Source organism: Triturus cristatus, chromosome 2_2 (genome assembly GCF_964204655.1).
Source record: "Triturus cristatus chromosome 2_2, aTriCri1.1, whole genome shotgun sequence".
Taxonomy (NCBI): domain Eukaryota; kingdom Metazoa; phylum Chordata; class Amphibia; order Caudata; family Salamandridae; genus Triturus; species Triturus cristatus.
Window position 1 is genome coordinate 457,510,602 of NC_140582.1, and position 25,929 is coordinate 457,536,530.

At 43.6% G+C, this 25,929-nt stretch overlaps 1 protein-coding gene across 2 annotated transcripts in view; it reads right to left on the bottom strand.

Annotated features, from left to right (window-relative positions):
- Positions 1-25,929, bottom strand: part of AFG2A (AAA ATPase AFG2A) — a 1,612,935-nt gene that overhangs the window by 822,020 nt on the left and 764,986 nt on the right. The gene's annotated exons all lie outside the window — the stretch shown is intronic.

The following is a 25,929-nucleotide window of genomic DNA, read 5'->3' on the forward strand; positions in this document are numbered from 1 at the left end:
GGGAGCACATGCTATTGTTTCCGATTGTGGGTTGCCTTATGGACTTGTTTCTTCGTTATTTATATAAAAATGAAACCGTTGTCTGGGGTCCGGATGGTGTGGCTGCCAACGCTTCTTTCAACTCCTGTGATCTCTCTTCTGCCGCAGCGTATGTTCTACTGTTTGTATTATATGCTCTTTCTGTTTGCTAGCGGCCGGCCTGAAGGTGTAGGCCCATCTTTGTATATCTTTTGGATTCTGTAATAAACGGTTTAAAAAAAATAAATAAAAATAATTAAAAAAAAAAATAACTCGCCTGATCCATTGAGAGCCCTAAGGGAGGCTTGGGAGGGGGATATAGGATTGCTAGAGGACGATGATTGGACAGAAGCAATACAAAGCTCCAGAGAGGTAGCGATTAGAGCGCGATTTCGGCAGATCCAGCTCAGAATCTTGCATAGATCATTTTACTCCAGAACACTGCTGCACAAGATAGGACGTAGTCCCTCCGATCAACGCACTAGAGGGTGCAACGACAGGGGCACCTTCTATTATATCATTTGGGGATGCCCGGTCATACAGTAATATTGGGCAGGGGAAAACAAACCATGTAAGAAGTAATGTAATAAGCCAAGATATACCGTTAGAGCCCAGATGGCATATTTTAGGTGTAACAGGCGAGCAAACATGGCAAAAGTATCAAAAAATATGGCTCATGACGGGGTCAATGGTGGCCTAGAAGAACATTGCCAGGGCCTGGAGAGCAAACCTCCCACAGAGGATAAGACAATGGAAATCCAATCTAGACTGGTGTAGCGCAGCCAAGAAGGTGGTTTATTAGAGTAGAGGCTGCCCCCGGAAATGGGAGTAAATATGGAGCCGATGGGTGGAATATAGGGGACTTTAAGGGGTGGGAGATGGATTTGTGACACGGGGCATGAAGAGTGTGATATCAGAAGATCTAGGATGGCAAATTTTGCACGATGTAGTAGTAGGATGTAATATGCATATTAGGATATAATGGAGGAATATACAACAGATGTGTAAATTACTCTGTGACTCAATAATGCTCTTGATTTTGGGGGGCGTGGCCAGCAGCATGTAAGACGTGCTTTCGCCGAGCTCCGGCTAAAAGCTTGATCCGTTATAGATTCCGGTGACCTGCAGACCCGGAGAACACTGGATATGCACAACTGAGAGACCTAGCTTACCTCTGGAGCCGGTGGTTGTGGCGCTGACTGCCCAGAATGAGTTGCGTGGGCTAAAATATCGGCACGACAGAGCGTGAATCCAAGATGGCGCCATGGAGAGGCTGGGCTGGCTGTGAGGAGATTTGAGAGACCGGGGGGTACCAGGAGACGGGAGACGGCGAGGATAGCTGCCCTCCCGTCCCTGCCTGAGACAGTCCGAGCCGTGTGGGGTCCCGAGGGTGTTCCCGGAGGCCGCGAGACACCACGGACGAGCGAGTCCCCCTCCCCCTCCGGGAGTGTGCCAGAGTGCGGCGGGGATCAGACGCCCTGTGGTGGATGCCGCGGAGGAAGACAGACGGTGGGGACTGCCAGAACCCTGCTGGCCTGGTGTCCAGAGGAGGCGCCGTGACTCCAGAGGAGGCTGCCTGAGAGCGGAGGTACCCGGTGCATCCGACTGGCGCGACCGCCCCAGGCGGGCGAGGTGTGGTGCCTGGAGATCGAGGGCGCGAGGCCATTTGAGGAGGCGATCGCTGAGGGAGCCCTGGCCCCCGAAGATTGTTGGGCAGCTGTTACCGGTGAGGAGCGGGGACTGGCTAGCGGGTGATTGGGGCGGGGTGGTGAGGCCAGGAGGAAACCGCTGGAGCGGCGGGTCTCCCCTCTCCTCGTCCGCCGCCTTCTCTCTTCTGCCCTCTTACCACATGCGACACGAGAAAGCTGGGAGGGACCGACGGCACCCACGCTTCATGGTCGGGCGGCTCGGCGGTGAGGGCCCCCGGAGGGGCTAGTAGTTCCTTCCCATGCTGGGGAGACTGGGGAGGCCGCAACTTACCTAGAGGCGGCGCGTGAGCCCTCGCGCAGAGATTGAGGCTGGAGGAGGCATCCGCCAAGGGGCTGGGACTCGGGAGGCCCACAGATGATATTGACTGTCATACACTGTCTCTGGGGCGATGACCGTAAGTCTATAGGCCTGCACTGAAGAGCACCTGTCGGAGAGATACACGCAAAGTGGGGGTTGCCCAACGATAGCAGCGAGGTAATCACCACAAGGTGAGGCTACTGGATAAAGCTGCGCGCCAGCTTGGAACAGTATCATTCAGTGCGAGAACCCTCTGCATACCCCGGCCCCGCATCATTCATTGTATAGTGTAGTTCTGTTTACCTTATGTTCGATACTTAGGTCACATTGTCTCTGCCCAGAAAAAAACAGCTGTTCACTGATCACACAGAAGATACCTGTAAGTTAGCCTGAACTTTTACTATCTCTCAAGTATGCATTCTTTTAGACGGGTCTGTTTATTGTTGCGAGTTAATTTAGGCTACACTAACATTATGAAAACCTGACAAGACTTGGTGGAAAAGGATGTTCCTGAACCTTAGGCCTGGTCCATAAAAGGATAGCAAGCCTTTGAGTCTCTGAAAAATGCACTATCTTTGGCAGCCGGTCTCGGCTTGGATGAACCCTTTTACTCTGTATTGTCACAAGATGGAGGGTTTTGCTCTTGAGTTATTGAGGCAGGATCTCAGTGAAAAACAGAAACCAATTTCCTAATATTCCTCTGATCTTGATGCCATGGAATCAGGGTGGCTCCCATATTTATGTACCATAACAGCAGGTGCTCATCATGTTGAAGAGTCTGAAAATATTGATCTTGGGTAACCGGTCACTGTTGCTGTAGCTTATGCTGCAGTAGCACTGCCATTAATCACTAAAATGGAGCACCTTTCAAATGCTGATTATCTAAATATGAAATATTGTTGCTTTACATCTCTCACATTACCTTTGTAAGATGCCCTGTGCTGAATACAGCTGCATTAGTCCCCACTTCCCGTTGTAATGCTTTTTCCCTTTATTTTCTTTGGTCCCCACCATTCTGTGCACCTGCCTGCCATTCATTTATGACCGTGTGTTATTTCTCACCTATAATTTTTCATTACTTTCTGCCTTTATACTCATTATCCTATGACATAACGTGCATTTTATATTATGTGTTATTATAGTGTGCTTTTAGTCTATATGGTCATGTAGTCAAATAACACAGTATTTTAATATAAGCTGAGTGGGTTATGGTAAAATAACTCCCCAGAGTTTCTTCTCACAGGACACTACTAATGAAGAGGACACTATCGCATGGTATCCCCGAGAATCCCTATATAAACTGCGACTTCAGCTCTCTTAAGGAGAAACATGAATACATACATTAGTGATAAAGTGTCCATTAAGGACGAATAAGTGCTCTTTTGGATTGCTCACAAAAAGTAATCAGATAGAATCGATGTATCAACACTCTAAAAAAAAAACACAGGATAGTGACTATGGGAATGGTATCGTCTATTTATGAGTATACTACTTGGGGACATATATTTGCTACTTTTAATATTTATACACAATAAACCATGAGGCACCCTCTATTGTGGGGTTACTGGAGGTCCTGAAACATATTCCGAATGGAGCCGCTCTGACAGCTGATTTAAAAATCTAATGGTGAATTGTGATGAGATCTCCTTGATTGTCATTGGCAACACAGAGAGAAGCACTGCGATTAGCCACACGCTTGTGTCTTGCCGGTGTGCAAGCCAATTACGCAGAGCACAAGTTCCACACAATGATTTCAGAAATATATAGCTCTATAGGCTGCGACACCTTAGGTACTCACCCACCAAAGTCCAAAGAGAAAGGCTGAGATACAAGGAACGCTGGGAGATAAAGGACCTGATGGGAAAAAAGCAGCAAAAGGGCAAACTGAAAAGCCGGACTGGATCACCTAAACTGCAAGAGTCTAAAGGGGGTGGCAGGGTGATCAATTGAGGGACCTTAAAAAACTAAAGATGTCTGATTATTATCAATATATTGAGCTCTACTTTATTCACATGATTCTGTGGATAACATACTCACATAGGCATTAGGGAAGGAGTGGACAGAGTATTGGACAAGGGATGAGTACACCAATCACAAAGCTGAAAAGGCACAGACTCGGCATTGAGGTACTGGGCACAAAACAGAGACAGAAGAAAAAAGCTTGAATTAAAAAACTCACTTCAAAAAGAACATGGCAGGTTTGAGCACAGATTTAATCCCTAGAAAACAAAGCCTCAGAAAATTCATGCCCAAAATCCCAATAGTTCACCAGATTCTCTAGCATTTGGCTACGGTTCCATCTGATGCATATATCCAAGACACAGGATGGACATGTAAATGCCACTGATAGAGTATATAAAGTACAAATGGAGGGGAACATGTTGCACAAGACATTGTTTTTTTCTCATATTTCTCATAAGTCCAAGTTAGCATTTGAGCGGAGTACGGCTGGCTACCATCCTTATATTCGGTTATGTCCAGTGAGGAGGTCATAATGAGAACATTCTGTCCATTAGTACCGGAATTAGCTCCAAAGCAAGCCGCTCCATTGCATGCGAGTTAAAAAGGGTCGAATAAGGGCTCAATAACATTAGTAATTGCTATTCGAAGTGAACATCAGGCTCATGCCCAACATCCCTCCGAGTTAAAAGCAAGCGCAATATACAAGTGATCCTAAACAAATTTCAGTATAGGAAGGGATCATGCTTTTTCACTCAACAATGAATCTCAGATGTTTAAACCGCACAAGTCATACCGTCCAGTGATGGACTATAATTAGTTTTAATTCACACACACAAATGTAGTACAAAAGTCTGAGCTTAAAACAAACCTAGTAGTTAAGAAATACAATCACAATATTTAACCACCTTTATATTTGAAGGTATCTAATATGCATTTAAGTGACTACCCCCAAGGGTATAAGAGCAGGCCTGGTTTGTTCTCAGCAATAATAATGGGATCATTACAAGATGATAATGATGTACACTGATATATACGTTACTGGAAATTACTTACATGAACATTTAGAAAGGGAAGACAAAAAGGTGACTATCCTAGTACAAAATGGATACAAACTGAATTTTATGATCCAAATATTGCCTTCCATAACATCATATTTCTAGCATTAATTATTCAGTTAAATCAAGGTATTGGCAGCAGAATTTCTACAGAAACATGCCACGATGCAGCCTCTAAGTACACTACAAAAATTACAAGACTTTATGGGGTTTCTGAATTTTGAAGTCGGATACCAGCCACGCTATGCTGAGCAAGACAAACCATTACATGATTTGGCAATGCCCACCAGTTCTGAAAAAAACTGGACTGATGCCCGCACAGCCATTTTGTGTGGGCTGTAGGCAGACATGTTAGAAGTTAAATATCTACAGACTATGGTTAACAAACTAAACATATTTATTCTAATTGTTTCTAGCAATTCAGTTTACATGTATGTGCTCTACAATGAGGATGAAATTACCCAATACCCGGAAATTATATTTATATTCAACTGCAGAGTAGCAATTCACTCCAACAGAGTCTTACTCAGGATAATATACCTATGGCGTACATTCCAAGGACAGACGACAAACATGTCCCCAATGAGGAAGTTAAGACTAGACACTAAACATAGCTCATGAAGGATTTGCATCTTCCCATGCCCGCAGTGATACCACATTATCCATGCTACTTGTGGCTGAATCTGCCTAAACTGACTAAGAAATATGTACAGCAATGTACTATTTGTCAACAAATAAAAGCTTCCAATGATGCAAGTCTCACCCCCGCACCTCCTATGATATCAGATAAACTATTCAGTGTCATTTAGATCAGATCAGCTACATCAAGCCCTGGCTTCTGTCAGACAGTACAATTATACAATGGCTGCAGTCAATTTGTCTTCTTGATTACTGAGGGTATGGTCACAAAAGACTCCACTGCTTGAGTAGTCATAAAAGACTTGCATTGCTTTGGAGTGAAGGGAAAACTGCAGACATTTCGCTGGACTTATGCAAGGCGTTCACTGCAAAGGTATCTGCTGATGCGGTGTCTGCTTCGGGAGTTTGCATGATAATCTTGCATCCCTTCCATCATCAAGCGAGCCAAAGGGAATCTTAAACAAATCTTGACTGCCAGGTTATTCAACACACTTTTGTGGCACCACAACCTATTTTAGACTTAGAGAGAATGTAATAACTGGCACAGAAGTGTATAACAAGGTCACACAATCTATGAAATGATATTTGGAGTATCCTGTATAGGTGACATCATAGCCTGATTTCCGGGTTCATCTATTGCAGACTCTCCAAGACAGTGAAAATCTTTAACTGAGAATGACTCTCTACACAATAAACTAAAGCCGTTTAGCGTGGCACCTGAAACCAGTAGAAATGGTCCAGAAAAAGAGCCCTAAAAATACCTTTTGGACCTTCTACTGACCACCTGTTCCAGTTTACATGGTAGAAAGCACTCCCATTGTTATCCTGCCAACACTGTCTGGTGCCCCAAATATAGAAAGATAGGAACTGATCACATAAAGAAGCACCATGTAGCCAATTCTGTTCAGTGACCTCCACTCCCTCTGTGAACGAGTCTCTAGATCAGTTACGTTACACTCTTTTCCCATTCTTCAGCTACTCTGAGAAGAGATTAGCTGAGTTAAGATCGTTTCTCTTTTTGGAGAGGCAGCTGAGTCACCAGATTCACCTGCATCCAATTCTGATATGGTACCAGTGACCACTGACCCTGTTTCAACGACATTTGCACAGCGCAAGAAGCTTCACTGCCATGAGAACCACCTGATCTTGAGGATGCGAGGGTCATCTTTCTTCCTTCCTTTCAAGACACACCAACTACAATGAAACAATGGTACAGCGCACATGGATGATTAACTATTGCTAGAGAAGTGGCGGGTATATTCAACCATCGTGGCCCTGTATCTGGGTCTTTATACCCAGCACATCTATCCTTTTGTGAACTGCAAGGCTAATTATCATTTTGAGGATGGTGCATGGGTAGTGGCTCCCTGAATATTCTCCACCATCTCTGGTGTTACAAGAGTTGCAGTCACACTCATCCTCCCTTCATGTGTCAAGGAGTTGTCATGCTGTTAACATCACTCTGTACCGCGTATGCGTTTCCAATGGCATTTTTTGGGATAAGGTTCTTTAGCAGATTCTGGGAAGGAAATGGCATGCCCTGTACATCTCACTGGATGATATTGTCACATTAGGTGCTTTAGCATGATCATTTGACATCAACGCAGAGTCAAAAAGCTTTTAGGATATTTCAACACATATGCTTCCATTGACAATGAAGAACCTTATCCTGATGTGGAAAATCGTCAAGAAATGCATTATTCCTACCCCACTACATCCACCAATCAAGTGGCCAGTGTGACCTTTGTTCATAGCCCGAAGGCTGTCCAAGAGAAATTTTGATATTTTGGAATGGATTGTAGATTCAACTGCTTATTTTTATTTGCAGGATCTTGAACTGTTGCAGACAATTTTAGATATGCATAATAAGACTATATTCTCCCCAGTTCCTCGAGTTCTTCTTAGAACAGGGTTATAAATACTCGGAAACTACTATTCCAGTGCATATTTTGGCAAACTAATCATGGTAGTTCCTAGGGTCTGACACATTATTTCCTACGTTTGTATCCATGATGTAAGAAATTGGGACCATTAGTTGAGGAGGGTGAGAACCCACCTCAAATAATAATCACAATCCTCGTCTGGCCGAAACACAAAAGTCACTAAATAAATCTGTGCTTAACCCTCTGATAGCTTGGCACAAAGCAGTCAGGCTTAACTTAGAGGCAATGTGTAAAGTATTTAGGCAGCACTAAAACAGTACTAAAGCCGAAAGGCAAAACAATAAAAATACAACAAATAATACAATATAAAGTGACATTTAATGACACCAAAATGACAAAACTCCAATAAAAGGAACTGCAATTATGATTTTTAAATGTTTAAATAAAAATAGCGCCAAGAAGTACAAAGTGCCAATAATGGTCAATGGTCGTGGTAGTGTGGGAATCGAAAATAATTTCTGTTAGCATGAGCTGAAGCCATCTTGTTTGCAGCATCCATTTTGTTAGCCTTGTGACTCTTCCGTCTTCACTGTTGCTTGCTTTTCTATTCTGCTTGAGTCATCAATTTACTTAACTCCTTCTATTCTAAGCTCAAGCAATGTATATGTGCTGAGAAAAGGCCTGTAGCGGCTAGAATGCACCTGACTAAAGACATAACTGTCAACTATGTCTTGCAACTGTAAGCAGTTCTGTTCCCCCTCCCACTTTGCTAACCAAAGTGATTTCCCCCCTGCCCAAGTCTGGCTGTAACTATTCCTGTGTATGCCTGTACCTTCTATTTATAACTACATGGTTACTCTGCAACAAAAGGTGTATATAAGCACCATGGTCTCTGTATTCCATGTACTACCTCCTGCAGCACTTGAGGGTGTTGTATTGACGTAGTCACAGTCATGAGTGATTAATAAACTTGTTATTTGAATTCCAGCTTCAGTGCCAATCTCTATTCTGTTGGTTTAAGGACCCGTGGATGGAGAAGGGTGAACCCTGCACCGGTGTGCCCCTAAAAAGGCACATTTCCACAGTTTGGTGACAGACTCATGGGGCTCATTGGAGACGCGCCGCCCGAAGGAGTGGTCTTGACGGAGGAATGGAATCTTGCTGAGGAGACCCTTGTCTTTGCAGACCGAAGCGACTTTTCCGTTTTTTTTCGATTTGACCCTCCAGGTGGTGGCCGGTTCCGACTGAGACTTCCTTTGTCACAAGTTTTGCAGTGACCATTATGTCGACCAAGAGATTGGCAGTTGGAGGTTGGAGACTATTGTTTGGTAAGGTCGCTGATTTTGGATTTGCTTGCCCAAGATTCTGGTTTTGTTTGCCTGTTTATCTCTTGCAAAAGATAATGTGGAGATTTTTCTCTACTTTGACATATCTGGGATAAGTAAATATTTTACAAACATTGGTAGCATGCCTGCTCCTAGGTTGTGTTGCTGTCTTGGCGGTACCAAAGTGGATTTAGAAAGAAGTCAGCTGGCTCCCCCAGAGGGGACACCTAATAGGCATATGTACATTAAATACGGTATTTCTTCCATAATGTATAGTACACTGTGGAACAAATATACAATAAAGGATCCTGAGCTACAATGGCCAGTGAATGGGTCATTTGATTTTTAAAAAGATTCAGTATGTAGAGCAGTGTTTGTTTAAGCACAAGAGTCAACAAGATATGTTTGATTGTGTATGAATGTGGGAGAAAGAAGTGCAAGAGAGAGTGAGGAAAGAAGAAGCTATAGCAGAAAAAGAACAGCATAAAACAATATATCCAAAAGCATTGTAAATAAAAAATAAAGAGATGAAGGCAAAAAAACAAAAAGAGGAAAGGGAGCGTAGTTTAGAGGGAACTGGCCAGTACCCTATTAGGCGCCTCATTTTTCCCATACTTAATAAACCTCAGGATGACTCTATTTTGTTAGATCGACCTCCGCCCCGTATAAATTTCCCTCTGCCCCTGAGGATGATCTTTCTGAAGAAGATGATCTTTCGTCAGATGATAAAGACTTAGATAAACAAGATGGGCGGCAGACTCGCTCTACTTTGACTGTTGATGAAAAAGCCTCTATCAGATCCAATGCTCGCAAAGAAGCTCATGGGACTACTTCTGCCCCAGACCTTGTAGCAATGGTTCAGCAGTGGAAGGATTTAGAGCAGCTATATTTTGTAGAGAAGTTTACCTGGAAGGTAATATTTGGTTTTAGAAACGTTTCTAAAAACTTAGAGCCCACTGATATCAATTCTGATCATAATCAATTAAATGATGGAACTTTTCTTTTTTCAAATATACCTGATTTAATTAGGCGAGTAGTTAAATTAGGACATGATACACTACGTTTAAAAGCGGAGCAAAAATCGGCTGGTAAAGTTAAAACTGCACAAACAGTTCAGATCCCAGTGCAGAAAGAAGAAGTTTTGGGGACAGCCAATGACCCTAGTGATACTGTGGTTACTGTAAAACCGATGCGTGAAGCTGCGCCTCTGCATGTTCCCCTAAAGGGAGCGGGAACGAATGACGATAAAGATTCAGATGATGCCAAGGGATATTTTGTCTATAATTGGGTTTACACTCCTTGGAGTAGAGCAGATGTTATGGCTCTTAAAGCTGCTTTGCCCGACCCGCAGAAAAATCCGGCCGCTTTTTATGAAGAAGTGGAAGGAGCTATTAGCTCCTGTACTATGACTCTGCCAGATATTGACATGTTTTTTGGACTTATTTTGCCCCCTGATATGTGGAGATCAATTCGGAAGGTAGATGATAATGTAGCCTATGGTGATACTTGGGTGCATTTAGAACAAAATAGATGCGGCTAGAGAGCCTGCGCAGAAACCACGACAGGAGATATTAGATCTTCCCAAAGCTGTGACTAAATTGAAAACTCTTATACCCCCTAAGAAAATAGATTGGACTACATTAGCGTCTTGTAAACAGAAAGCGGATGAGTCAGTTTCTGATTTCTTTACGCAATTTGAAGAGACATTCCATGATTTTAGTGGGCAGTCATTGACAGATGACACGGGTAAGCATCTGTTCGTCTACAAATTTGTCGCCAACATGTTGCCAGAAATAGCTAGTCGCCAAAAGGCCAGCAAGAGTTCATGGACTACGTCTTCCCCAGTCTCCCTTTTGACTATGGCCCAGTATTATGAGCGTCAGGAATTGGAAGCAAAAGGCAAGGAGGATAAAAAGGTTAGGGATTTAAAAATAAAAGTTATGTTGGCTCAAGTCTATGGTCCACCACTTAGAGGAGGTGGACGAGGTGGACATGCGATGTATCGCCCTGGTGTACCCCCTTTTCCCTCGAGCAATTTTGTCTTCTGATCAGTGTGCTTATTGTAAAGAGATTGGACATTGGCGTTCTGAGTGCCCCCTTTTGCGAGGTCAGCAGTATCAATGGGGTCGAGGAAGCATGAGAGGACGCCCAGGGAATTCAGGAAATAGGGGAGGAATAGGAACTCATCCCAGGTTTGAGGCAGTTGAACATGGGCCAAATTATTCTAATACTTTTTGATATACGAAATCAATATCAAATGTCACATTATTCGGCTGATGGTTTTAGGGATTCTGATTATGCATAGGAATGCCTAGGATGGGGTAAGGAACCGGTTGAGGTCCCAGTAGATCAGAAAGGTCCTTATGTTGAAGCAAATGTTTTGGGCTCTACTGATCGGTTTCTGGTTGACACAGAAGCTACTTGTAGTGCTCTGTCTATAAAATTGGTTCCTAGGGCTCCCCTGTGTGGTGCAACGATAACATCAAAAGGATTCAATGGGACACCTACATCTAGCCCACTGTCACAGCCACTTGCATTTAGTCTTGATAAATTCACTGCAGCATGCCCATTTTTGCTTTCCCCTACCACGCCGGATAACATTGTGGGTATCGATATGCTCAAACATTTTCGTGCTACAATACGTTGTTCCCCAGAAGGTGTGCGTGTTATTTTAAACGATAAATATCCAATGGTTGACAGGTCTTGTCTCATTAAAGAGGATGTTGCTCTGGCATCGCTACCTAGTACTTTGTGGGCTACATCAGATACCGATGTGGGACACATGGTTATTCCACCAGTACATATTCAAGTGAAGGAAGGTGCTTTGTTGCCTCGACTGCCCCAATATAAAATAGCTCGGGAAGGTGAAGAAGCATTAATACACATTGTTCAGAATTTAATCAAGGTGGGGGTTGTGGAAGAAGTCCCTTACAATACCTGTAATAGTCCTATTCTTCCTATTTTGAAAAAAGATACTGACACTAAAATTTACAGATTCATCATTGACTTACGGGAGGTCAACAAAATAGTGGTGCCCCAATACCCGCTAGTCTCTGACATCACAACACTTCTTCCTAAGGTTCCTCTTACTGCCACTACATTTAATGTGATCGATTTAAAGAATGCATTTTTCTCTATACCTATTCAACCTGACAGCCGTTATTTGTTCGGCCTCACTTTGAATAATCGATCATTCAGATTTTGTAGAGCTCCTCAGGGGTATACAGAGAGTCCTAGCATTTATAGCCAGGCATTGAAAAGGCAGCTTGACTCTTTCTCTGTACCAAAAGGGGTGGCTCTTATTCAATATGTCGATGACATCTTGTTGGCTGCTGATATCCCTGAACAGTGTGAAGAAGGAACACTATAATTATTATCATTCCTTGCCTCTCATCATCACAAAGTTTCTCGGAAGAAATTGCAATATTGTAGACAGCAGGTTACCTATTTAGGTCACCTCCTGTCTAAGGAGGGACGTGCACTCACACCAGATCGCATTCAGATCATTTTAGACACGCCTGTGCCCCGTACTCAGAAGGATGTTCGTGCACTGATTGGCCATACTTCTTTCTGTAGGCAGTGGATCCCTAGCTTTTCTCACATTGCTAAACTCTTGTTGGCCCTTTTGACTAAAGACACTCCGATGCCCCTCCCATGGACTACTGAATGCCAGAATGCCTTTCAACAATTACGTCAAGCTCTTTGTTCTGCACCCGTATTAGGAACTCCAGACTACACTAAGGCCTTCACACTCTATGTACACGAGAGTGACGGTTGTGCTCTCTCAGTTTTAACACAGACACACGGTGATAAGCAGCGTACTTATGCATATTTCTCAGCTGTCCTTGATCCAGTCGCCCGTGCTCTGCCTCGGTATTTTCGAGCGGTGGTGCCAATGGCTGGGTCCATACGTCAGAATGAGAGAATAGTCTTGTCACATAGATTGCTTGTGCTAGTACCCCATTCAGTTGATGCTTTTTTAAATCAAACGAAAACACAGCATTTGACTAGTGCCCGTTTGACAGGCTATGAATAGACACTTTTGGCCCCTCATATCACACTGAAAAGATGTTTGACTCTGAATCCTGCTACATTATTGCAATTTCCAGCTACTCAGTCTCAGTCACAAGAGTTACCTGATTGTATATCCCTTACTGACGAACACACAAAGGGTCGTGTTGATCTACAAGATACACCTCTTTCTAGTGTTGATGGCGAATTATGGGTTGATGGATCCTGCATGAAATTGCCTGATGGCACTACATCTGCTGCTTATGCAATTACAACCCTTCAGACAGTAGTTGAGACAGCTCGTATCCCACAGAAATCAGCTCAAGCAGCTGAGTTGATAGCGCTGACAAGAGCATGTGAGCTTAGTACAGAGTTGCTCGTTAACATTTACACTGATAGCCAATACGCCTTCAGTGTGGCTCATAACTTCGGGCAACTCCGGAAAGAAAGAGGCTTTCTTACTTCACATGGGACACAAATAGTGCATGGGGAATTAGTACATAATCTCCTTACTGCCTTGAAATATCCTAAGAAAGTGGCAATTGTTAAGTGTAGTGCACACAAGAAAGTGACTGATAAAATAGGAAAAGGAAATGCCTTTGCAGATTACACAGCTCGTGAGACTGCAATGCAGCGAAGTACCACATCTATGTATGTAGTTAAGTCACAGGCTGAACGTTGGCATGATGCCAGACAAGAGGTTCTGGACATGCAGCAATCTGCTTCTATAAAGAATTAGACCAATGGTCTAAGGAGGGAGCATTGGATGATGAGGGCTGTTGGAGGAATAAAGAAATGACAAAATGTAAGTTACCCACAGCCTATTTACATCCTATGATTCACATGGTACATGGGCCGGCTCATGTTGGAGCATCCTCAATGGCAAAGCAACTTATGCATGTTTGGGATCATCCAGATATTGCCTGCTCAGCTAAAAAGATATTCCAGTCTTGTCTGATCTGTCTCCAGTATAATCCTGGAAAGGGAACAAGAACTCCAACAGGAGGGTTTGCAATACCTACTGCACCTTTTGAAGTTCTGCAAATGGATTACATCCAATTTGAACGCTGTAACAATCTGAAGTATGTTCTGGTGGTGAGTTGCACCATTAGTAAATGGGTGGAGGCATACACCACGAAAGATAATACAGCTCTTACTACAGTGAAGGTGTGCCTAAAGGAGTTTTTTCCCAGATTTGCAATTTGTCGAATTTTGTGGCGTGACAAAGGACCCCATTTTATTGGGCAAGTTGTTGATTATCTCATGAAAGGGTTAGGAATTAAGCAGAAGTTTCATGCTGCTTCTCCCCCACAATCAGCAGGACTAGTGGAACGTTACAACTCTACCCTCAAATTGAAGTTGGCCAAAATACAGGCTTCCACATACACGATCTGGCCTCACACCGTATGTGGTAGTTTTTAGAAGGTCAATGAATATTTGGGGAATTCCTAAGTCACACCCTATACATGATGTACCTTATGTATTGATGAATGACTATTTGTCTCAGTTGACTGACAGTTTGTCTTCTGTTTATCAACAGGTTCGGGAGACTCTTCCAGACAGGTCGCAGGGTGAGGGCCATGATCTACGGCCTAGTGACTTCGTTCTGACGAAGTCTTTTCAACGGACCAGCTCCTTGGAGCCTCGTTGGCGTGGCCCTGAGCAGGTACTCATGGCTACCAGGACTGCGGTTCGAGTGACCAACCGGAAGAACTGGGTTCATGCGACACATTGCCGTAAAGTGTTGCAGGACCTAGTGAGCCCAGTTGGAAGATCACCGCGACATCTTGGTCACAGAGAAAGGACAAGCCACGTCACCTGAAGGACTTGAGGAAGTCTTCCCGGACCACACGATCCCTGGTATATCTCGATATCAGCTGCGACCCCGGAAGAAAGACACTTCATTGCTGAAAAAGACTGTTTGAGCCACTGTCCTGGGTAGTGAAAGACTGAGTTACAAAGGGGGGTAACCTTTTAGTGACTACTCATCTCAGCGAAGAAACCAACGTCTGCCCAGGACCTTAGGGCACCATCTGTTTTTCAACTACGAGATTAACATGTCTAAGGAAAAGAAGCAAGCTGCTGCAAGAGTTTGTGATCGAAAGAGTATGTTCATTATTGGACTCACTTCGATTGTTGTTATCATTGCTACAATCAAGAAGTCAATAAACAGCGATGAGGTTGATCAAACTGATACTGCACTTCAGCAGTATATTGACTTTAATTTGGGACTGTTCTTCTTTGTTGGTGCGGCCTTAAACAGCAGAAAGATAAGGCGCTTAATACGTGTTGTAGAGGCTGTAACCAATCAGAAAGCCAGGGCACTTGGAAATATCACGGAAGAACTACAAATTGCAAGAATTGTGGCGCTCCAAAACAGGATGGTCCTCGATATCATCCTGGCAGACCGTGGTGGAGCATGCCGCATCATTGGGAGCAGCTGTTGTGTGTAAATCCCTGACCACGCCCATTCAGTTTTTGAAGCAAATTCTAAACTGCACAAAATAGCCGCTGAAATCCATCAGGATTCAGGGACATGGACTTTGACTGCATGGCTATGGACTATGTTTACTGTATGGGGCTGGATAATATGGTCAGCCCGATGTATATTTTTTGAGATTCTTTTCACTTGTTGCCTATGTATTCAATGTGGCCCAATGATCTGTTCCCTTTGTATTTCTACCTGTACCTCATGTATACCGACTAAACAAAATGTCAAGAATGTAAATGCCCACCTAGCAATGGACCAGGAAATTAATGAACTCATTAGAATAGATGTACAGGATATCTTCCATGCCCCTTCTAAGTCGTAGAGATGTCTTCAGCGAATGCTAAAAGGGTCGTCTGTGGGAATCGAAAATAATTGCTGTTAGCATGAGCTGAAGCCATCTTGTTTACAGCATCCATTTTGTTAGTCTTGTGACTCTTCCGTCTTCACTGTTGCTTGCTTTTCTATTCTGCTTGAGTCATCAATTTACTTAACTCCTTCTATTCTAAGCTCAAGCAATGTATATGTGCTGAGAAAAGGCCTGTAGCTGCTAGAATGCACCTGACTAAAGACATAACTGTCAACTATGTCTTGCAACTGTAAGTAGTTCTGTTCCCCCTCCCACTTTGCTAACTAAGTGATTTTCCATCTGCCCATGTCTGGCTGTAACTATTCCTGTGTATGAGTGTACCTTCTATTTGTAACTACATGTTTACTCAGCAACAAAAGGTGTATATAAGCACCATGGTCTCTGTATTCCATGCACTACCTCCTGCAGCACTTGAGGGTGTTGTTTTGACGTAGTCCCACTCATGAGTGATTAATACACTTGTTATTTGAATTCCAGCTTCAGTGCCAATCTCTATTTTGTTGGTTTAAGGACCCGTGGATAGAGAAGGGGGAACCCTGCACCGGTGTGCCCCTAAAAAGGCACATTTCCACAGTAGAACAGGACTTAGATGCAATCTGACACGGATGCAAGGAAGCATTAGTCAAATACACTAAGCAGGTTTGACTGGGTCAAAGACTTTACATTCTGACTTGAATCCTTTAAGTCCCAATTCACCATAAGAGTACACTTCTAAAGGCCAAAGGATCTAAGGGTAGTAGTTAGAGCCTCACTGGGGCACATCAAGCTACACTCGGCCTTATGTTATGTAATCAGCCCTTCAAATATTCAAGGAAAGCTTGTTTTGTTCTTTGCCAAGAATAAGTTTAAACATATGATTTCACCCAGCTGCACTGGGCTTCACAAACTCTTAAATCACAAAGGATGCCCTTGCTCCTCCTCAATGGAACATTCCTCCTTGTTCCATGTAATATTACACCATAACAGAAATAATTAGCTAAAATGACACAGTCTAGCATCTCTCTAACAAATAGAAGGAACACCTTCATCAGCTGATTATGCCAATTTCACTTGGTTCATAAATGGAACAATTTTCCTGCCTATCATTACTTCTCATGTTTATAGGTGTCTAAGACAAGCATCTATCTTTAGCACCAATAGAATCTTCCCTTTTGTATAACTGTTTAATTAATGATGCTCAAGTTTCTTGCTCAAATCCTTTAGGTCATTCCTTATAATGTGATGCAATTTGGATACACTGTCCTTGTGACTTATAAGCTTGTTTGCCAGTTATTGGCTGCACCCATCTATCATCCTCCGATATCATGCTCTGATTAATAGTGGAATGGATGTTTTCAGAACGAATACTTCATAGTATGGCTTATTCAAAGTTGGTGTTTATCTACTTACTGCCCAAAAGACTGTAAAATGTCACAATATTACAGTACATCTTCCTCCTGTTAACTCCCTTCTGGCTGACACTCAACATCCTGACCTTGCCTTGATAAAGTGAACAAATTAGTGTCCATTCTAACACAAAATAAACTCTCTTTGACTTTTGCAGCTCAATTTTTGACCTCCAGACAGCATTTTCTGCAGCAGGGTTTCAGTGTCTCCTGAACAACAAATCTAACAGTCGAGGCTCGAAAGCTAAAAACAATTTAAGTAACTACCTCAAACGCTCAATGCTCAGGATAAAGACCCCAAAGTTCTTCTTAGCTGTGACTATACACAATAGAGTATTTCTCACTAAAGAGCTGCCAGTGCGGATGAGCAAACACAAGAGAAGGGTGAAAATATGGGATTTTTTTGGGCCTGGGTGTCCAAGGAAAAAAGTAATTGCAATCAGCTTACTTTGATCCGGAATCCCCGCCCGAACAGAATAGAATGAGAATGTGTAGATATAGGTACAATCTTTTTGGAATTTTATACCTCTCTGTATAGGGGAGAAATAGAGCCACTTGATCCTGCCTTAATAGATCAATTTCTATCTGAAGCCTGGCTTCCCTAGTTAGAAGGAGAGTCAGTTACTTCTTTAATGTCACCTGTGAGTTGTGAAGAAGTTAAAAACGCCAAAAAGGAATTGCCAAATCTAAAGCTCTGGGAATAACAACTTCAGGGCAGAATTTTACAAATGCTTTATTAATGGCCACGTTAAATAAGGTATTTAATTCCATTTTACTGGGAGGACTTATCCGGCCTTCTTTTAAAAAAGGAGTAATAATCAATTTTTTTAACAAAAAGCAAAGATGAATTTGAGCCATCTTCATACAGGCCTATAATGCTTTTAAACACGGGTTATAAAATATTTACAAACGTTTTGACCAATCGTTATGAATAATCTGACACATCTAGACCAAAATGGTTTATTAAAGGACAAAGCTCATGGGCAACACACATTATTTTGCCGGGTTTATTGATATTGTTACAGCAGACAACATCCCTGCCGCCGGTAATGCTAAACACTGACCACTGACAAAGCGTTTGACCTTGTAAACTGGGATTTTTTATTTAAGCTATTACGGAAATTTTAATATCCAATGCGGATTTCGAGGTCTACTGGCAGATTAGATGAAAGAATACATCGGCTCAGGTTATCATAAATAAGCGTGCGGGTACTATATTTCCCAGCAGAGGCACCCATCAAGGCTGCCCACTGTCACCCACAATATTTGCCCAATATATTCATTCCCATGGGGAAATACGCCCACCTCTGGCAGACGCCACTAAGATAAAACTGTATGCGGACGATATTGCCGTTTATATATTCCCCGGTAGAGAGAATATCAAGACTGTCCTGGAAGCTATTCACAGGGACACCAAGCTGGGGGTATACAAAATCAATAAAATTAAAACCGAATCGCTCCTGTTCAATACTTTGTCAGAATTTATACCCCCCCAAATAAGGGCTAATTACAATCAACATCCCAAAAGATATTTAGAAGTTTTTTTTACTCCGATTCAGTTTTTGACAGTTATTGTTTGCATTTAACCTCATTTCAATCTAAAATTCACTCTCTACTTACAGTTTGGGAACCTCTTCCTCTCTCCCTGATTAGTCATGTATCCCTCAGTAAAATGTCCTTCTTGCCCCTAATATTATTCCTTTTGCAGACTGGAGGTTGGCTTTTTCAATAAGCTGGAGTGTTGTTTGAAATCATTTATATGGAAAAATAAATCCCAAAGAGCTTCCCTGAAGATTTTCAACTGCCAAAGTCAGATGGAGGATTAGCATCCCAATGTTTTTAGATCCTATTATTAAGTGTTTGTTGGGCTGCAGATCCGTAGATTTTCGATGGAAATGTCCCCATTTGATAATTTCAATATTTTGTATATGCTTCATTGCTTCGGGATAGCAAGACTGGCGATGGCTATAAAGGAACCAAAAATACCCCAAGAAGTGAGATACAAGACATTACAGGCCACGTGGGCTGATAGATGACAATTTTTTCAAAAATATGAAAAACCAGCTATTCTCACTAGGGCTCCCTTGGAATGCTATAGACACGTATCTCCTTGTCTTTCTTCACTGCCATTAAGAGATGGAAAAATACTAAGGGCCTGATTTAGATCTTGGCGGGACTCCCGTCGTCCCTCCGTGGCGGCGGTTAGAAGTACTCCATCGAGCTGACTGAGTCCTGCCTGCCGTATTTAGATGTGGGCTGGCAGAACCACCGTCTGCATCAACAGACAGTTAACCGCCGAATAAGCGGTGAACCGCAGTTGACGCAGCGGACTACATTGCTGGCTAACAGAACTCCCTCACCATCAGGTCGGTGGGATTGTGCCAACCGATTTAGATTTCACAGGTGTACTGGCGGTGTCCTAGCAGCGAATACCTGACGGAGTGAGGCCCTGGTGAAGAAGAGACTGGCAAGTTCCAATTTTATTATGTGGCACTACGCTTATAGATTGTGTTTGGGTCAAAAATCTATGTAGGTAATGTGGTAAGGCCCTTTTTGTATATATAGCATAGCACTCATACAACATACACACACCACTGAATGCGTACTCACATGCACCACTCACACAACACCCACAACCACCACAATAAAAAAAATCAAAAAAAATCTGTCAATACAGGTGTGCCCACTTTACCTTGATAAGTAGTAAAATGAACACTAATGTATTACACATGGAAAACAAATAGCATGTAAGAGCAATGTAAAAATACAAGAAGCAAAAGCAAATGTCAATATATGATTCATAGTAAAAACCAATGGCATCCGGTGGGGGTACCTTGGGAGATAGCTGTACCTGAGTGAAGAATAGCAAATTTATATGGGCCTTATATACCACTACAGTAAGGAATAATATTCTCCCTGGTCGATGTGGCACATATACAGGTCTACAGCAAAAACCTTAATGAATAAATAGTACCAATGACATATAGAGCAACAAGGTTCAGCTCTGTAAAGAAATTCTAATTTTCCTACTCTTCCTTTGTGAGGATTTGTGGTGGTAACCATGTGACACACGTACAATGGATAAACAGTGTGAGTTACCAAATCACCCATTAAACGACTTCAACTCCCAGCATCCCCCGTTGGGAGTCACATGGTCAATGGACTAATGGTGTGTCACAATTGGACACCTTTGCCCTTCTGGAGCATGCCGTGCGATCAGCACACACAGGGTGTGTCAAAGGCAGACGCGCTCTGTGTTGCCATGCATCCTGCGCTCCACCACGACATCACTGTTTACACGCCGCCTCAAAGGTGAGGTGTCCCCCCACCCACCATGGGACCAATTGTGGCAAACCTGACGTGCTGACCGCAGGTAACAGCAATACGCGTAATCACTAACAGGCATATTTACGCAGGTGAAATGAAAAAAACCCAATTAAGGGCAGCACAAGACAATATAAAAACACCACTTTCTCTTTGGGAGGTCCTACCAGAAAGCTGAACTTGGAGGCAGGGTAGGACTATGAAGGGCGAATCTCCTTGACGAAGTAAGTGACTTTTCACATTTTGCCCATTTAAAAAACATCTTACAAGACATTTCATTCCCTGTCGCAGCCCACACTACTACATGCGTGGATGAGGGCTTGTGAAGGGAATATAGATGCCTTCATTGAAGACTGCACATTATAGCATAATAGAAACCAATATAGAGCCATATTTAACTCCTCAAAATTTAGGAGCCTTGGCCTCATTATCACTCCAGTGCAATATGCGCATATAAACATATATATATTTTTTTAATAGTGTGAGACAATCGGAGTTGCCCACGCCTGAACAAACCATGAGGCAAGGGGCCCCTCTGGACAAGGTAAAGTTGAAGGTGGAACACTGCAATGCATCATGGTTTTATCCTCACATGTTTTCATTGTTCAAGCATGCAGTGTGTACTTTTATGTGATGTGTCACGTTTCCCACGATTGTGCATTCAAGTGCTGTATACTTTTCAAAAATAAATATATCCGCTGCATCATTTTAATGTGGTTTTACTTGTTACTGACCTTAAGACCACGATTTAGCTTCTCCTCTACTCAGGTAAATTAGCTTTTTTTTGTTTAAATCTTTTTATTAACATTTATGCACATTTTTTAAACATACAATCAGAGCAGTGCTCAAGCAGCAAAAAGGAGAAAAAGAAAAGTGATTGCCAACAGCATAATGTGCAGTACTCAATAGCAAAAGGAGAAACAGGCAAGTAGTTCGCGGAAAATCACATGAAGTCATGGGTCAATATCCCTAGACAGGGCGGATCAGTGCTGACGAGTCTCACCAGCGGGTGGCATGCAAACGGGCCAAATATAGTGCAGTTCAAACTCAACTGGGGACATAGGGTACAATAAAATGAGGACAACATAAGCCAAGGAAGGGAAACAGGGGTCGCTTAAGACCTGCTGCCGCATCTAGTGTAGCCGGGGGAACCAGAGCTGCCAGGGTCTAGAGGCGATGGAGTTCTGAAACAGGAGAGCTAAATCACCCTGGAGGTCAGTGGTACTCTAGGCCCCTATCGGTGAGGGATGGATCCTGAGTACCAGCCCCAGATAAAGTATTCGAGTCCCCTTAGTCAGTGACTCTTTCCTGGAGCTTGGAAACCATTTTGTCCCACTGAGGCGCTAAGGGGAATTTACGGATGCCAAGTAGGTCCTCCCTACAGAGTGCCACACCCTCCACTTTAGCCCAATTAAGCAGGGAGCGGTGCCAGGCAAGTGGGTGAGGCAACAGAGGGGATTTCCAACGCCTGGTGATCAATCGTTTGGCCGTTATTAGACCCAGATCTAGAAATCGAATGGCGGCTCTATATTTTTTGTTTCTACTAAAAAGGTGTAATACATGGGATTTCCAGCTAGGGGGAATGGTTCGGGAGGTGCAAGTAGTCAAGGTGATTGTCACATTATTCCAGTATTCAGTTAAGACCGGACAATGCCAGAGCATATGGAGGATGTCAGCATCTAACTGCTGGCAGGGGGGGCAAGCCGCATCTGCGCGGAGGAAGTACCTGTTAATTTGAGCTGGAGTAAGATAAGCCCGATGTAGCACAAAGAATTGAATTTGTTTGAACCGTTGATTACATGAATGTATATCAGGCTACCTCGGATGGTAGTCCACTCTATCTGTAAACGCCCTCCCCAGGGCCCCCTCCCAGTGATGCCAAAACCGAGTGAGGTCCACCTCTGTGTGTTGTCGAAGGGAAGATGCGAACCAGCGCGTGAGGTGTCCCCCCATTCCCATCACGTGAAGGTGGTGCATGGGGGGGTTCCTGGGTGAGTGTACCCCATTTGGATGATAACAAAGCTATAATAGTTCTATGTAGTAAAAACTGCCCAGGGCGTAGGTTCCCCTCCGCTATGAGTTTCTGGTATGGGATGAGAGTGCAGTTCTGGATAAGGTCTCCTACATCCTGTATTCCCTCCGAGGCCCAGTGCTGTCACTCAGTCATCGTCGTGTAAATGTCCCCTCGTGGAGTTCCCAGCAATTAGATAGCGGGTGCATGGGGAATGGTGGTTCTAGTGAGAAAAAGGCACCTAGAGAAGCACCTGTACGCAACATTGAGTAGAAGTGTATTGGGGGTCTGGACTTGGAGCAATGATGGAAAATTTGTAAAAGGCTAGCCTGCGTCAGCGGGGGCTATAGAGAAGCTGTGTCTGGTAAGTGACGGGAGGATAGCCACCTAGCAACCCATTGCAACTGGGAAGCCAAATAGTAATGTTCAAGGTTGGGTAGCACTAGGCCACCCAGTTCGGAAGGCAAATAAAGTTTTCCCATGGACACTCTGTGATGTAATGTTCCCCATATAAAGTCCCGCACAACTTTTTCCCATTGCCTGAAGAAAGGGGGGGGAGATGATAAGAGGTAGAGTGGCAAAGTAGTAGAGAAGGCGGGGAAGAACTACCCTTTTGATAAGGGCAATCCTCCAGGGGATCGCCAATGGAAGAGTCTTCCAGAAACCCATCTGGACCGAATCGTCGTGGTAGCCCGGATTACGTTCCCATCGAATAGATCGGTTCTGGTACGATAAACTCGGACCCTCAAATAGCGGAAAGGGTCAACACCAGGTCACGGGTGTCCCCCCAGCACGTATCCCAGATCAGGAGTGTCCCTCAGAAACGGCGAGAGTATAGATTTCGCTGCATTGACTCGCTGTCCCGAGGCACGTGGAAAATGGCTGAGGGCTTGGTCAAGTGTGGAGGGGAAGTTATTAAGGTCTCAAGCATATAACAGCAGGTCATCTCCGTATAGCGAAATGGTGTGAATGCCATCTCCCAGTGCAATCCTCATGTCAACGTGGGTGCGGATATGGACCGCCAACGGTTCCACTGCCAACGCAAACAAGAGCGGGGACAACGGGCATCCCTGGCAGGTTCAACGCGCCTGGATTGGATCTGAAACACAGGGTCCCGCCCGAATCCGGACCGACAGATTGTGATATAGCAGCCGCACCAGACTAAGGAAGTAGGGGCCGACTCCAAAATGGGCCACAACGGCGATGAGGAAGTTCCAAGCCAACGAATCGAAGGCCTTCTCAAGGTCTAACACCATGCAGCCCGAGCGTGGCCAATCGATTGAGGCATACTCCGCCACCCGAAAGTATCGTTGTATGTACAAAGCAGTGTTACGCTGTGGAACGAAGCCATTCTGATCGGAGTGCACTAAATCAGGGTCGAGAGGGGCTAGTCGGTTGGCCATGACTTTTGCCAGGATCTTATAATCCGTGTTCAATATTGCGATTGGCCGATAAGAGCCAGGGAACGTGGGGTCCTTACCAGGTTTCAGCAAAGAAACCACATTAGCGGTACGCATGGTCAGGGGTAGAGCCCCATCCAAGATTGCCTCTGCGAACAGCGAATGGAGATGTGGTACTAAATGTTTCGCGTACGTTTTGAAAAACTTGGCCGGGAGGCCATCCGGACCTGGCGTCCTTCTGGAGGACAAGGATCGCAATGCGTCTCGTATTTCGTTCTCCGTTTGGGGGGAGTACAGCTCCAGGAACTGGCCAACTGTAAGGGTAGGCAACTCCACTGTGTCCAAAAAGGAACCCACGTCCTAGGCGTTGACCGCCAGTCGGGTTCCATACAGTCGAGTGTAGTGTTCAGTCATCAGTGTGTGAATGTCTCTCTGAGTGCTTCGCTCCTGGCCTACTCAGGTAAATTGCCTTTGATTTAACAAGGAGAGGTAGGTCCTTTCCTTTACATTCATTAGATAGACTAACATAGGGATCCTGATAAAAGCCCTGATGAATGACTGAGACCTTTTTTAGACTAACTGTGGGCAGAAACACGTTGGCACTATGGAGGTACGTAAGGGCCATGGTACCCAGTAACATCCTCTGAACATCCTCTTTATTTTTACTCATACCTAGGGTACCACCTAATAATGGATTTCTTGTGGTTTAGCCCAAGGTATTTGTAGGTAGGAGAACTATATCCCAGACAAGTGTCAAGATAAATAATTTCTAAGAACCCCCTCAAGACAGTCCCACTTGAGGTTGAGTCCGCCCTGGTAGTATCATCTTACCAGGGAGGAATGTGGGGGCCTATGATGAAGCATGTCACATTACTTGAATGAGCCCACCTCATCCAATTCTTGAAATTGCCCGGATCTTGAGTACGTAGGTAGCATGGGTAGACAAGAATTCTCAGAATAGTTACTAATAAATATAGTTGTACCTATCAACTGACCACCGTGTCAACATGTGATGGGAAACAATCTTTGTTACCTGGTTAGAATATAAGGGTTCTCTCAGCTCTGACTAGTTCATACTATAAGAAAATAATAATAATAGCATTTCAGGCGAAGGTTGGGTCACATGAAATATGTTTTACCTGCCTTTTCTGATGATTTAGTATGCAGTGGTTGCTCTACAGCGACACATACAATAATAATTGAATGTAAGTGGTTAGAATGAAACAATGGAAGACTATAGAGCACTACTCAGAACAGATTATGCACTTTCTAATTCTATTGCACTTTAGCGAAGACAAATCTTTTAGGTGGTTAGAATGTATGTAATCTCTTACCTAGCTTTGTATAGATGTATATATTGCATTTTAGAGAAAAGGTGAAGGGCCCTATGCATAGTTGGTTTTACTTCATTTTTTTCCACTTCATAGGGTCAGATCTTAATTACTATATGAAATGGAAAAATATTTTTGCTGTATCCCAAGCATATCAAAAATAAAATAAAATAAAAAAGGTTAGCACATAAGAGAATTTTAAATCTCCAGCGAGACCAACTTTGATTGACACCAGTGTATGCTGAATAGCTTACAATCATGGAGGCAGTGGAGTAACATAAAAGGAAAGGGCCCTCCAGCACAATGTGAAGAGGGGCCCGAGTCTCACATATCTTACATATTCATTCCTCTTGGCCAGAATGGGGCCCCTCTGAAAGGTTTGGGTCCCCTCTGTGCTGCAAGGACCTGCGTTACACCCCTGGATTGAGGCACGCAACATTAGGAAACTCTTGCACATCGTACAGTACACCACAGACATGAAAGACTCTCCACAAACATATAAACACGCCATACACTCTTCTCACACACCTCTGTGAGTGTTTTCACTCAAGAGTGGAACAGTAGAATAGCGGCAGACCAGACCTTCTAAATGTAGAAGATCCAAACTAATAAATACAACTTCAAGTGTGCAGCCATTCAGCCATTCAGGCAAATGGCTTAGCTGTCCTCCCATACTCAAGCCCTGGGAAATAAGAGTTCTAACTCCAATAGTGTGCATCA